Genomic DNA, 11152 nt, shown 5'->3' with positions numbered 1-11152 from the left:
CAGCTATTTGTTCATACTTCGCTGCATTACACAGCAGCCCGTATCCACCTGCATAGGTCGTATACACTCTGTTCTTTATATCTCTCTCCTTCTCGGGCATTATCTATTCCGGATATTGCCTTTCTTGTTTCGTCATTACCACCACCGATTCTGTTACTTGGTGATTTTAATGCCCACCATTTCCTCTGGGGGGGTCTCACTGTGATTCCCATGGCATTCAGTTAGAGGCTTTTCTTGCCACCTACCCCCCTCCATGTTTTAAATACAGGTACTCACACCCATTTTGATCCTCGGACTCACACTCTCTCTTGCATCGATCTCTCAGTCTGCTCTTCCTCCGCTGCATTAGACTTCACTTGGTCTGTTCTTCCGGACATACATGACAGCGATCATTTCCCAATCATTCTTACTTCCCCTTCATATTCACCACCTCTTCGCATCCCACGCTGGCAATTTGATCAGGCAAATTGGAACCTTTACTCACACCTAACTGTTTTTAGTGAGGTTCCTTCTTCGTCCTCCATCGATGAGCTTTTACACCTCTTCTCGTCTTCCGTTTTAACCGCAGCTTCTCATTCTATACCCCAAACTTCGGGCAGGCATTCTCAGAAATGCGTGCCTTGGTGGTCTCCTGCTTGTGCTCGTGCAGTACGTTTGAAACGTGCTGCATGGGACAGGTACCAGTACAATAGAACCACAGAGAGACTTCTTGATTTTAAGCAGAAGCGTGCGATCACTCGCCGTGTCATCCGTGATGCTAAACGCACTTGCTGGCGAGATTATGTCTCCACCATCACCTCTGCTTCCTCTATGAGTGCAGTCTGGAAAAAAGTACGAAAACTGAGTGGTAAATATTCTCCTGACCCGGCTCCTGTTCTGCGGGTTGCCGGTGTTGATATAGCAAACCCACTAGATGTTGCCAATGAAATTGGCAATCATCTGGTCTGTATTTCTCAGGGACTCCATCTTTGCCCCTCATTTCTTTCCTCAAAGTCTGCCAGAGAGTTAGCACCCTTGGACTTTTCTTCTCTCAGAGAAGAACAGTATAATGTGCCTTTTACACTTCAAGAACTGGAGGCAACACTCTCAGCTTGCCGATTATTGGCAGCTGGGCCCGACGACATTCATATTCGTATGCTACAACATTTACATCAGTCAGCCCTTGCAGTCCTATTACGCCTTTACAATCTTATTTGGTCACAAGGAGTTCTTCCACAGCTGTGGAAATCCGCCATTGTTCTCCCTTTCCGCAAACCAGGCACTACGGGACATGAAACCTCCCACTATCGTCCCATTGCTCTTACCAGTGCAGTTTGCAAAGTGATGGAACGCCTAGTAAATAGACGTTTAGTGTGGTATTTAAAGACACACAACAGTCTCTCCACTCGTCAATATGGCTTTCGTAAGGGACATTCTACCATAGACCCCTTACTACGCTTGGATACGTATGTTCGTAATGCCTTTGCGAATAACCACTCAGTTATTGCCATATTTTTTGACCTTGAGAAGGCATATGACACAACTTGGAGCTATAATATTTTAGCCCAAGCCCACTCCTTAGGCCTTCGAGGCAATCTACCATCCTTCCTTAAGAACTTTTTAACTGACAGGCATTTCCGTGTTCGGGTTAATAATGTGCTCTCCTCGGACTTTAACCAAGCTGAAGGTGTCCCCCAGGGATGTGTTCTGAGCACAACACTTTTTCTCCTTGCTATTAATGATTTGGCCTCTAGTCTTCCATCAAATATTTGGTCATCACTCTATGTTGATGACTTCGCTATTGCATGTGCAGGCGCTGACTGCCACCTTATTACAGTTTCTCTCCAGCATGCAGTCGACCGTGTTTCCAATTGGGCCACCACACGTGGGTTTAAATTTTCCAGCACTAAAACCCACCAAATTACTTTCACTAGACGCTCTGTCATCTCCGATCATCCTTTGTACCTCTATGGCTCCCGTATCCCTGAACGTGATACAGTCAAGTTTCTGGGCCTCCTCTTTGATCGTAGGTTATCCTGGAAACCTCACATTACCTCTCTGAAGGCAACTTGTCACAGCCGGCTGAACCTTCTTAAAACCCTTGCTCATCTTTCATGGGGAGCTGATCGTCGAACCCTCCTTCGCCTACATTCCACCCTTATCTTATCAAAACTTGATTATGGTGACCAGATCTGTTTAGCGGCATCTCCTGCTACTCTCTTTAGCCTTAACCCCATTCATCACCAAGGATTACGTTTATGCCTTGGTGCTTTTCGCTCTTCCCCTGTCGAGAGCCTCTATGCAGAAGCGAACGTTCCATCCTTATCCGATCGCCGTGATGCCCATTGCCTTCGCTACTATGTACGCTCTCATGATCTCCGCAATCCTTCCATTTATAGAATGGTCACTGATATTAGTAGACATTCTTTATTTGTTCGCCGCCCCTGTTTACTCCGTCCCTTCTCTCTTTGCCTTCATTTGCTCATCTTCTCTTCAGTTACCAGCTTTCTATGTACATGTAGCATCTCACTTTTCCCTACCCCCCTGGGAAGTTCCAACTGTTCGAGTCTGTTCTTTCTCTCTCCCTTGCTCGAAAGCCCAACTGTCTACGGTCGCTTCCTGCTCTCTTTTTCTTGACCACTTTCACTCTCATTCTCATGCCATTGCTGTGTACACAGATGGCTCTAAGTCTTCTGATGGCGTAGGATTCGCAGCAGTGTTTCCGGACAGCGTCGTACAAGGGCATTTACTATCTTCGGCTAGTATTTTTACTGCTGAATTGTATGCCATCCTTACAGCACTTATCCATATTGCATCTATGCCTGTATCATCATTTGTGGTTGTCTCAGACTCCCTTAGTGCTTTACAGGCTATACAGAAATTTGATACACCTCACCCCTTAGTCCTCCATATCCAACTTTGGCTACGCCGCATCTTTACCAAGCATAAAGATATTGTTTTTTGTTGGGTCCCTGGTCATGTTGACGTACAGGGCAATGAACAGGCAGACACTGCTGCGCGGTCAGCAGTACATGACCTACCAGTTTTATGTAGAGGTATTCCATTTACGGACTGTTTTGCTGCAATATCTTCCCAACTTCACACCCGTTGGCAACAACGTTGGTCTACTATGCTCGGCAACAAACTTCAGTCTATTAAACCGAGTATAGGTTACTGGCCGTCTTCTTATCACCAGTGTCGAGGTTGGGAGACTACTCTCTCCCGTCTTCGAATTGGCCAAACTCGTCTTACTCATGGATATCTCATGGAGAGGCGCCCTGCTCCTCTCTGTGAGAATTGCCAAGTTCCATTATCAGTCAGCCACATTCTATTGGACTGCCCACTTTATCAACGAGCACGCAGAATTTACCTCCGTCGTCGTCTTCGCTCTGCTGCTCTCTCTTTACCTTCCCTTCTCGCTGATGGACCCACCTTTCATCCAGACTCTCTCATTGACTTTTTGACAACAACTGACTGACTTCACAAATTCTGATACCTTCAGCCCTTTCTACTTCAATCTCTTGCTACCCTCTACCCCCGTACTATCCCCTGCCCCGCTGTTTTCTGTAACCTACTGATCATCCCTCCTCCCTTCTGCCATCCAATACCCTCGCTTCCTTCCCTACCCTGCAGCGCTGTATAGCCCTTGTGGCTTAGCGCTTCTTTTTGATTATAATAATAATAATAATAATTTCTTCTCAAAATGATGTTACATGAGAATGAGAGTGTTCTTCTTTATTTATTCTACCGTATCAATGTAGAGACAACCTGTACACATTGTAACTTGTACACAAACCAGACGTGTACACTTTGTTTACAAAACTTACCTTCGCCTGGTTTGTTTACATAACTCGCTGCCTGTCCTCTCTCTTGCACTCATTCTTTCTCTCTCTCATTTATTCGTTTTATCTCATTTACTTACTCCTGACCCTACATTAAGACTACAAATATTTTAAGGTAAGTAATGAGTGAACTGTATATACATTTTATCGCTCTGGGATGCTTAACCATTTCAGGGTCCGTCCCGTAGATCTACGGCTTTACGTTCAGGGTCCAAACCATAGATCTATGCCAAAATTCTAGCGGCGTCAAATTTAGCGCGAGAAGGCTGGTAGGCCTACATCTGAGAGAATGTGTCTGGGTGGTCAGTGTGCACACCATAGAAAAAATCTGAACACCCGCATGGCATTGTGGGAACACCCGCAAAGTAGCTTTGTTCATTGTGCCTGGCGGCAAGGAAGCTCTCACTCCCCACTCACTCTCCGGGCGAATTCTGACTCTCCTCTTCACAACTTACAGTTCTAAGACTGATGGAAGTGGGGATGAAGACGAATTGTATGGTTTTGAACCATATGGTACCATTGTGCCATGTGATACATTGGTACCATATGGTACAATGGTGCCATGTCATACAATGGTATCATATGGTACAGTGGTATCGTATGGTAGAGTGGTACCATATGGTACAATGTACCATGTAGTACATTGTACCATATGGTACATTATACCATATGGTACAGGGTACAGGGACCCTAATGGAAATAAGTCTGGCTGACTTTTTTGGGTTATCCTAGGTTCTCCAAACATATGATGCTAAGTATGATATTCTATGTAACTTTATTTGTGTATAACTAAATAAACTTCTTATGATGCCACATTCACTTGAGTAAATTTATTCAGGTGTACAGAAATACAATTACAGATTATCATACATAGCAGCATACGTATAAAATCCTAGGATAACCCAGAAAAGTCAGGGTGACTTATTTCCATAGTTATCCCTGTATCTGTACCATATGGTGTCCTGTACTGTATGGTACTCTGTACCATATGGTACACTGTGCCATATGGTACCCTGTACCATATGTTGTCCTGTACTGCATGGTACCCTATACCATATAGTACAATGTACCATATGGTACCCTGTAACATATGATACCTTGTACCATATGGTCAATAGGTGTTTGTGGCATGAGACACCAGCCAAGACTGAGTGAGTGGCAACGCTACTGACTCCGCAGTTTCCTAGACAAAGTGCTTTGTCATCCACCTCAAGGAACACGTTAAGTTCCTGTACACTTGTAAATATATAATAGAACATTACTAATGTATAACATTTTTGCATATTTTTGTTGTAAACAACTGTTGTAAACAAAATAATGAAAATATTAGTGTGTTTATTGTGTATATGGAGTATATGGAGAAAAAGAGAGAGGTTAAGAGAGTGGTGAAGCAATGTAAAAAGAGAGCAAATGAGAGAGTAGGTGAGATGTTATCAACAAATTTTGTTGAAAATAAGAAAAAGTTTTGGAGTGAGATTAACAAGTTAAGAAAGCCTAGATAACAAATGGATTTGTCAGTTAAAAATAGGAGAGGAGAGTTATTAAATGGAGAGTTAGAGGTATTGGGAAGATGGAGGGAATATTTTGAGGAATTGTTAAATGTTGATGAAGATAGGGAAGCTGTGATTTCGTGTATAGGGTAAGGAGGAACAACATCTTGTAGGAGTGAGGAAGAGCCAGTTGTGAGTGTGGGGAAAGTTCGTGAGGCAGTAGGTAAAATGAAAGGGGGTAAGGCAGCCGGGATTGATGGGATAAAGATAGAAATGTTAAAAGCAGGTGAGGATATAGTTTTGGAGTGGTTGGTGCAATTATTTAATAAATGTATGGAAGAGGGTAAGGTACCTAGGGATTGGCAGAGAGCATGCATAGTTCCTTTGTATAAAGGCAAAGGGGATAAAAGAGAGTGCAAAAATTATAGGGGGATAAGTCTGTTGAGTATACCTGGCAAAGTGTATGGTAGAGTTATTATTGAAAGAATTAAGAGTAAAACGGAGAATAGGATAGCAGATGAACAAGGAGGCTTTAGGAAAGGTAGGGGGTGTGTGGACCAGGTGTTTACAGTGAAACATATAAGTGAACAGTATTTAGATAAGGCTAAAGAGGTCTTTGTGGCATTTATGGATTTGGAAAAGGCGTATGACAGGGTGGATAGGGGGGCAATGTGGCAGATGTTGCAGGTGTATGGTGTAGGAGGTAGGTTACTGAAAGCAGTGAAGAGTTTTTACGAGGATAGTGAGGCTCAAGTTAGAGTATGTAGGAAAGAGGGAAATTATTTCCCAGTAAAAGTAGGCCTTAGACAAGGATGTGTGATGTCACCGTGGTTGTTTAATATATTTATAGATGGGGTTGTAAGAGAAGTAAATGCGAGGGTCTTGGCAAGAGGCGTGGAGTTAAAAGATAAAGAATCACACATAAAGTGGGAGTTGTCACAGTTGCTCTTTGCTGATGACACTGTGCTCTTGGGAGATTCTGAAGAGAAGTTGCAGAGATTGGTGGATGAATTTGGTAGGGTGTGCAAAAGAAGAAAATTGAAAGTGAATACAGGAAAGAGTAAGGTTATGAGGATAACAAAAAGATTAGGTGATGAAAGATTGGATATCAGATTGGAGGGAGAGAGTATGGAGGAGGTGAATGTATTCAGATATTTGGGAGTGGACGTGTCAGCGGATGGGTCTATGAAAGATGAGGTGAATCATAGAATTGATGAGGGGAAAAGGGTGAGTGGTGCACTTAGGAGTCTGTGGAGACAAAGAACTTTGTCCTTGGAGGCAAAGAGGGGAATGTATGAGAGTATAGTTTTACCAACGCTCTTATATGGGTGTGAAGCATGGGTGATGAATGTTGCAGCGAGGAGAAGGCTGGAGGCAGTGGAGATGTCATGTCTGAGAGCAATGTGTGGTGTGAATACAATGCAGAGAATTCGTAGTTTGGAAGTTAGGAGGAGGTGCGGGATTACCAAAACTGTTGTCCAGAGGGCTGAGGAAGGGTTGTTGAGGTGGTTCGGACATGTGGAGAGAATGGAGCGAAACAGAATAACTTCAAGAGTGTATCAGTCTGTAGTGGAAGGAAGGCGGGGTAGGGGTCGGCCTAGGAAAGGTTGGAGGGAGGGGGTAAAGGAGGTTTTGTGTGCGAGGGGCTTGGACTTCCAGCAGGCATGCGTGAGCGTGTTTGATAGGAGTGAATGGAGACAAATGGTTTTTAATACTTGACGTGCTGTTGGAGTGTGAGGAAAGTAACATTTATGAAGGGGTTCAGGGAAACCGGCAGGCCGGACTTGAGTCCTTGAGATGGGAAGTACAGTGCCTGCACTCTGAAGGAGGGGTGTTAATGTTGCAGTTTAAAAACTGTAGTGTAAAGCACCCTTCTGGCAAGACAGTGATGGAGTGAATGATGGTGAAAGTTTTTCTTTTTCGGGCCACCCTGCCTTGGTGGGAATCGGCCAGTGTGATAATAATAATAAAAAAATTATTGTGTTGAATACAACAGTACCATATGGTACAATGAACCATATGGTATCATTGTACTGTATGGTACAATGTACCATATGGTACCATTGCATCATATGGTAACATAAGGTACCATTGCACCATATGGTACCATTGTATCATATGGTACCATTGTATCATATGGTACCATTGTATCATGTGCCATTGTACCATATGGTACCATTGTATCATATGGTGCCATTGTACCATATGGTACAGTTGCAATATGGTATAATTGTACTGTATGGTACAATGTACCATATGGTACCATTGCACCATATGGTATCATTGTATCATGTGCCATTGTACCATATGGTACAATTGCACCCTATGACACCATTGTACCATATGGTACTATATGGTACTGTTGTATTCAACACAATAACCACACTAATATTTTCATCATTTTGTTTACAATAAACTTGTGCACAAGTTTTGTAAGCAATATAATGATAAACAAATTAGTGCAGTTATTGTGTTGAATACAATGTACACTTATACAATATACATTATGCTGGTCTCACAGGCCACAAATGTTATTAGAAAAAGAAAAAATAAGAAAATAAAAGAAAAAAGTATAAAAAACGTAAAATAAAAAAATGAGATCTTGCGGAAGTCACTGATGTTGCCTCCATCCGGTCATTTTGGGTCAACTTCCCGCCACTGTATCTCGGTAAGTACTGATCAGAATTTTTTTTTTTGTCTTATTACCTTCACAAAAATATACTCTTTAATTTTGTAAGAAAAAATAATTTTTTCTTTTTTTTTTTTCAAAATTTCTTGGACACTGGAGCACCACTTCAGATTTTGGCCTTGGACCCTGAAGGGGTTAAATATCATAGAATAGTATGTGTAGGTGGGTTGGCCTGGTATGGTAGCCCGGCTGACTACCATACATATCACACTTGATTTCTTACAATAAATACTACTTGTCTCACCCTAGATTAAGACTATAAATATTTTAAGGTAAGTAATGAGTGCACTATGTGTGTATTGTACTTTTTTATTGTTTTTTGATGCCTAGTTCTACTGCTAACTTAACATATGTTAGTGTAAACTTGTTATCTAGTATTTGTATGCATTTATAAGTGGAAAAAAAGGATGTTCCACTTTACGGCGATTTCCCCTTTACGGCGGTAGCCTGGAACCTAACCTGCCATATAAGTGGGGCCCTACTGTGTATATGTATGTATATATATATATATATATATATATATATATATATATATATATATATATATATATATATATATATATATATATATATATATATATATATATATATATATATTTTAACAAGTCGGTCGTCTCCCACCGAGGCAGGGTGACCCAAAAAAGATATATATATATATATATATATATATATATATATATATATATATATATATATATATATACACCTGGCATCCGACTTACGACCTGCTCGACATATGTCCACTCGACTTACGACAGTGCATCTGGCAGCTGGGCTGAGCCTGCTGATGCACACCACTGTCCAATATTTGACAATACTCGCGGCGTCAGTGCATCATGCAGGCAGCATCAGTTTGAGTAACCCTGTCCTATCAGCAGCATCATACTGTATTAACTGTACTAACCGGACAGTAAATTTCACCATGGCCCCTAAAATGAAGTCTGAGGCAAGAAAGGCTCTTACTCTCGAACTCTCTATTTGTTTTCACTGTTGCACATAAACCTGTCTGTGTCTGTCTGCCTATATATCTGTGTATCTCTGTGTGTCTGTTTATCTGTCTACCTGTGTGTCTGTCTTTCTGTCTACCTGTGTGTGTGTCTACCTGTGTGTCTGTCTACCTGTGTGTCTGTCTACCTGTGTCTGTCTGTCTTTCTGTCTGCTTGTCTGTCTCAGAGCCACTCATTAAGAGTGTAATTGGTCTTGAAGACGCCATATTAATAATGATAATAACACAATAATAATCACTGAGGTGCATTAAATGTGTATAAAATGTTGATATAGACATTTTGCTTAATCCATCTATGATTTCTTTTTCAAAATTATATAATAAACATGCTACATAACATATAAACATATAAATTAACAAATATGAGATGTTTTTCTGGTCGGCTTGACAGAGTGAACAGGAATCATTCGTGTCCGGGCTACACTCTCATTCGTTTATTCATTTAATCTTGTTTACTCACCTCTCTACATTAAGACTACAGATATTTTAAGGTAAGTAATGAGTGGACACGATTATTATATTATAGTTTAATAATAATAATATTAATATTAGTACATATGTATTATTGTAATAATAATAATAATAATTATTATTATTATTAATTTAGGGCACTGGAGCACAGATCCACTGTATAGCACTTTGTCTGGATTATTTGGGTTATCCTAGGTAATTTATAATATGTATGATAACTTGACTTACGTGTACCTGTGAGAGAGAGAGAGAGAGAGAGAGAGAGAGAGAGAGAGAGAGAGAGATAGATAGATAGATAGGTAGGTAGGTAGGTAGGTAGGTAATGTAGGTAGGTAGGTAATGTAGCTGATGTAGGTAACAGCTCTTAGCTTGCCAATAAAGTTAGGAATCCTTAAATTGTAAATAGCTGTCAATAAAGCTAGGGATCCTTTACCTTGTCAAACCCTGTGTAAAAAAAAAAAAAAAAAAAAAAAAAAAAAAAAAAAAAAAAAAAAAAAAAAAAAAAAAAAAAAAAAAAAAAAAAAAGAGCCACATTCAGTCAGCCAATCACCCACCCGGCCAACCACAGACCCGGCCACCCAGCCAGCCAGCTACGTATTACACATGTTAGGGTATAGGTTATACTACATTCTGGCAGGATGACACTACCAGTGACATTCTCCCATTCACTGTGTCGACAATACATAAAGATAACAGTAACATATGATACTGTATGCGATGTAAAATTTACAATACAGTTCATTACCATGTATACATTATATACAGTAAATAAATATAACAATAGAAGTAAATTGTGGTAAAAAAATGAAATAATGATTGTACATTACATTACAGTACTATGTAGGTAGTTTATATAGGAAAGGTTTGACATGCCCTATCCAGTATGTCGGCAATTTTCAAAGGTTCGACTTACATCCATTTTGACCGGTTGGTCGGAACCAACTTGGTCGTAAGTCGGATGGTAGGTATATATATATATATATATATATATATATATATATATATATATTTATACATATATATATATATATATATATATTACTATTTGATGTATGTTTGATATGCTCATATTTTTTTAAAAAATTAAGTCAAGAAATGTAGACTTTTTTCTGTTCTGATTGTTTCAATATTTGCGTAGGAATAATTATTGAATTTATATATTTTTCCTAAGAAATTTATTTTTCCCAATTCTTTCAGTGCATGTTTGGCATAATGTATTAATATTTTTTGGTAAAAATAAAATAAAGGACTTTAATTTTTCTGATTTTGATATAACTGTAATTTATAAGAATTATAATTGATTTTTGGGCTTTATATTTCTCATTTGTCTTTGGATCAAATGTATTTGTATTGATTATGATTATTTGGTGTGTATTGGGTTAATGATTAACCCTGTGAGAGTCTAGACCCCTGCTCGCAAACTTGCTCCCAAGGTCGAAGAATTTAAAAAAAAAAAAATTATGTTTTCTTATGAAATGATAGAAAATCTTTTTTTGAAAGTAATGAAACCAAAAACACAAAATTTGATGGAAAACTTGCAGAATTACACATGAAATTAGCGGTCTCAGCAATATTCACGCATCCATGATTTCACCTACTTTGAGCCCTATTTTGGCCTAATTCCATTGCTCCAGTCAACCAAAATCATAGCTGTTTAGCTAGAACTCCTTTTATT

The 11152-nt window shown here is 39.8% G+C and overlaps 2 protein-coding genes across 5 annotated transcripts in view; one reads left to right on the top strand and one right to left on the bottom strand.

Moving 5' to 3' along the window:
- Positions 1–11152, bottom strand: part of LOC128687597 (uncharacterized) — a 191527-nt gene that overhangs the window by 77864 nt on the left and 102511 nt on the right. The window lies entirely within an intron of this gene.
- LOC128687596 (uncharacterized) overlaps positions 1–11152 on the top strand; it is a 213115-nt gene that overhangs the window by 186671 nt on the left and 15292 nt on the right. The window lies entirely within an intron of this gene.

Source organism: Cherax quadricarinatus, chromosome 11 (genome assembly GCF_038502225.1).
Source record: "Cherax quadricarinatus isolate ZL_2023a chromosome 11, ASM3850222v1, whole genome shotgun sequence".
NCBI lineage: Eukaryota > Metazoa > Arthropoda > Malacostraca > Decapoda > Parastacidae > Cherax > Cherax quadricarinatus.
Note: the sequence above shows the minus strand (reverse complement) of the source record. Positions and strands in the feature narration are given on the sequence as shown.